This window comes from Macaca mulatta, chromosome 7 (assembly GCF_049350105.2).
Source record: "Macaca mulatta isolate MMU2019108-1 chromosome 7, T2T-MMU8v2.0, whole genome shotgun sequence".
Taxonomy (NCBI): Eukaryota; Metazoa; Chordata; class Mammalia; order Primates; family Cercopithecidae; genus Macaca; species Macaca mulatta.
In genome coordinates, this window is record NC_133412.1 from 126,146,164 (window position 1) to 126,150,725 (window position 4,562).

Below are 4,562 nucleotides of genomic sequence, written 5' to 3' on the forward strand. Positions count from 1 at the left end.
TTTAGGTAAAAGAAATTAGTGTCTAGCTGTCCAGGTTAATTCAATGGAGATGGGGGAGGGTAAGCTGTGCCCTCTCATCTTCACTTCTTTCCTGATCCTCTATAAAGACTCCAGTGGGGCATCATTTTAAAAACCTTTTAAATAAACTTTATCAATGTAAACTTACGTATAAGAAAACACACCCGGGTTGGCTCCGGTTGCAGAGCTGAGTGTCCTGAGAGGTCAGATTGCTGTCAGACATGGCTCATGAACATGGACACAGTAAAATGGAACTTCCAGATTGTAAACAATGGAAGATAGAGGGGACACCATTAGAAACTGTCAAGAAGAAGTTGGCTGCACGAGGGCTAAGGGATCCATGGGGCCGTGATGAAGCTTGGAGATATGTGAGTGGCTTTGCAAACAATGGTTCCTCTACTGGTGCATTATTACAAGGATTCAAATGGGGATTTGCTGCATTTGTGGGAGCTGTAGGAGCTGAATATTATCTGGAGTCCCTGAATAAAGATAAGCATCACTGAAGATAATACCTGGAAGTATCACAGTGGTTTCTTAACTCTCCAAAATAAGATTTCTTCACTGTAGCCTACTTGTCTGGCTTGTCCCTTAAAGAAATTAGTAAGATTTAATAAAGTAAAATATATGCAAAAAAACCTCACTCCTTTTTGGTGTATAATGTTATGAATTTTTTGACAAATCTACATACCCATGTAAAGCATAATTTGAAGCCAATGGCTTAATAGACATGAAAACAATGAAATAAATGCACATGGTGGGGTCAACAGTATTTCATATTCACCTACATTTCTCTCACCCTGTGAGTGCAACATCATCACATGTTAAGGCTCCTTTGCTATCAAACAATATTCAATATAGTTTTACTTGGATTTCATAGGAGGAAACAACTTGGATTGAACAGAAAAAAAATATGAAGTAAAGTGGGAAGAGAAAAAATTGCCAGTTTTAAAAAAATTTTTGTTTTACTTTAGTTCAGGGATACATGTGCAGAACGTGTAGGTTTGTTACATAGGCTAGATTTCAAATAATTTTTTTTCTGTATAACAAGTATTAGCTCTTAAAAGTTCTTTCCGAAATTAAGAAATTTCGGAAGTAATGATGCTTTTTTTTGTGAACCACACATTTCAATTTTATACATTGACTGACTTCCACAAAAAAATGAGGATTATCATACTTCCTCTCCTTACATTACCCTCTCCTCAACTTTCATGTTTTTATTTTTATTTATTTATTTTTGAGACTGAGTTTTGCTCTTGCTGTCCAGGCTGGAGTGCAGTGGCGCAATCTTGGCTCACTCAAACTCCGCCTCCCAGATTCAAGCGATTCTCCTGCCTCAGCCTCCTGAGTAGCTGGGATTACAGGCACCTGCCACCATGCCTGCCTAATTTTGTATTTTTAGTAGAGACGGGGTTTCTCCATGTTGGTCAGGCTGGTCTCGAACTCCTGACCTCAGGTGATCCACCCACCTTGGCCTACCAAAGTGCTGAGATTACAGGCATGAGCCACCGCGCCCGGCCCACCAAAACCTTTTATGTGGCTTCTGCTCCTTTATTTCTTTCTCGAAGTCTTCTCTTAATTACCAGGATATCATCAAGTAGTTTCTCTGAGAGAGGCTCATGGATGCTGTGTTTCCTGATGTTTTTCTTGCTTGCGAGAGTCCTCTTTGCCCATGTGTGGGAACTTACTTGCATAAGATCCTTGGGTTACACTCCATTAGCCATTGGTTCACTGTCTTCTGCCATTAAGTTCTGAGGTCAGCCTGTCCCCTGCATATAATGTGTTGTTATTTGTCTGAATGCTTGAAGAATTCTTTATTTTTGAATTTCAATAGGTAGGTCAAGATATGTCTTAATATTGAATGTTCTATGTTGAAGTAGTTTGAAACACAACGTGTTCTTTAATTCTGCAGAGTCGCTTTTCTTTGTTTCAGGGATGTTCTCTTGAATATTTTTCTGTTCAATTTGTTGGGCTTTCTACTTCAGAGACACAATTTGTCATTATATTACTTCATCTTCATCTAGTTCTCACTTCTTTCTATTGTAGAGGAGGAAAAGTAATTTTCTCTACCTTTCATAGTTCTTAGTGAGATTCTTATAATCAAAGACAGATTAACAAGAGAAAAACAGAGGTTGATTAACATGTATACCTCAGGAATACATGGGAAATACACAGAGAAATGAGTCAATCTCAAAGAAGTGGCTTTGAATTCAGCCTTATATACGATAGTTCACTGAAACAAACAGGTGCGGGGAAGTCCAGTTATGGAGAGGTAACCAGGGAAAGCATGGGTAAACTAGGGTAAGGTTTGTTATGTGGATTTAAGTTGGTGCCTTCTCCATTGACAAGAGTCTTTTGTTATTCAGAGTCATCCTCTCCTCCTGGTACAGAGAGAAGTCATCCTTACAAATGGAATTTTCCTTTATATTTTCCTTACAAGATAGTAATTTGTTTTCAGAACTAGTCCTTTGCTGTTGCTCAAAATAATCCTTGTGCCAAAAAGGCATATTTTGGGTGGCATATTCTGGTCTCCTATAGCCATATTTCAGATGTTATATTCTGGTCTCCTACACCACTTTATTTATTTGAGACAGGGTTTCACTCTGCCACCCAGGCTGGAGTGCAGTGGTGCAATCTTGGCTCACTGCAGCCTTGACCTCCCAGGCTCCAGCAATCCTTCCACGTCAGCCTCCTAAGTAGCTGGGACTACAGGTGCATGCCACCACACCTGGCTAATTTTTGTATTTTTTGGTAGAGACGGGGTCTTGCCATATTTCCCAGGCTAGTCTCAAACTTCTGGGCTCAAGTGATCCTCCTGCTTCAGCCTCCAAGTAGCTGAGACCACGCCTACCACACCCAGGTAATTTAAAAAATTTTTTGTAGAGACAGGGTCTTGCTATGTTGCTCAGGCTTGTCTGCAACTCCTGGTCTTAAGTGATCCTCTCTCCTTGGCCTCCCAAAGTGCTGGGATTACAGGTGTGAGCCACCTCACCTGGCCTAGTTTGTTTTTTTTTTTTTTTTTTTTTGAGACAGGGTCTCACTCTGTCACCCAGGCTGGAATGCATTGTTGCAATCATGGCTCACTGTAGCCTCTACCTCCCACCCTCAAGTGATCCTCCCACCTTAGCCTCTCAAGTACCTGGGACCACAGGTGAGAGCCACCATGCCCAGTTAATTTTTTTTTTTTTTTTTGTAGAGATGGGGTCTCCCTGTATTGTTCAGACTGGTCTTGGATTCCTGGACTCAAAGCAATCCTCCCACCTCAGCCTCCCAAAGTGTTGGGATTACAGTCATGAGCCACCATGCCCACCTAAATTGCAGCCTTGGTTAGACTCTTTGGGCTCTGCTTTCCTGAAATTTTGTTAAATATCTTGTACTAGTTTTGTTTTGCCCAGCTGGAGGCTGTATCCTATTCTTAGGTTGGAATGGCTGAGTGGGGAGAAGGCATACTCTCAAGTTTAGGATTATTTAGTGAAGAAGTTAAGGACATGTCACCCCAAAAACATATGCTGCTTTGTTGTTTATTTTGAGCTGAAGGCACTTGAAAAACAGCAGAAGCAGGAAGGGCTCTCCGATCTACCCTTTTCTACATAAATACAGGCCATAAAATTCCCCATAAGAAAGGAGCCCTCCCTGTACAAGGAAGAGAAAAACATCCTTAACACCAGAGACTGGGAATCAACACCGAAATCGATCTGTATAAACTTACTAAAGCAACCCTTATCATCCACTAGTTTTACCTCCCTCCCAATATATTTCCTGGTCACTTCCCCACAATTTACTGTCCCTACCCCAATCCCCTTTGTCTGGTCAAAACTTCAAAAAGTTATCATTGCTTTGACTAGAAGGTACAAAACCTTTTCTACTCTGTTCAACGTCTTCGGGTCTTCGTTTTCTGGTGAAGGGTTCCATGTGCATCTAAAAATTTAATAAAACTTGTATACTTCTATCCTATTAATCTGTCTTGTCAGTTTAATTCTTAGGCCTATTGGAGATCCTAGAGGGTAGAGGAGAATTTTTTCCCTCCCCAACAGTTCTGGTGATGAGGAGGGAATTTCACTGCTTGCCTTGGTTACTGTAGCTGAGAGATCTTGGGACCTTTGACAAAAGCCAGCAGAGGGTAGAAATTCTTACCACTTCAGTGTCCTAGATCTCTGCCTGCAGGGTCTGGTTGAAGCAAGACTGATGAGTCTGTTTTTTTCTTTCTACACTTACATTAGCGGAGAAAATATTTGTGTGAAGTCATTCTTTGGGTGTGGCAACTTTGGCATTTTCTGTTTCAAGTATTCTTGTTTTCTATTTGATCCCACTCTTCCCAGAGATGGTCATTGTTTTCCTTTGTCTTCATCTTTTGTGTCATATGCTACTAGGGGGAACCCAGGTCTAGGGCCTGTAGTCCTGTGTTCGAACTGGCCTCATGGACTGGTGAGTGCACACTTCTCACCAGATTGGTGTCTGTTTAGATAATCTTTGTATGGGTCCCTGAAGCAAAAACAAGATGAGATTCTTTTACTTGTGTTATGTCCTAAAAGCTTGGCTTTGTGACC

General features: G+C 41.1%; 1 pseudogene; it reads left to right on the forward strand.

Moving 5' to 3' along the window:
- The first annotated feature begins 207 nt into the window (after positions 1-207).
- Positions 208-560, forward strand: LOC694795 (NADH dehydrogenase [ubiquinone] 1 beta subcomplex subunit 3 pseudogene; annotated as a pseudogene).
- The last annotated feature ends 4,002 nt before the right edge of the window (positions 561-4,562 follow it).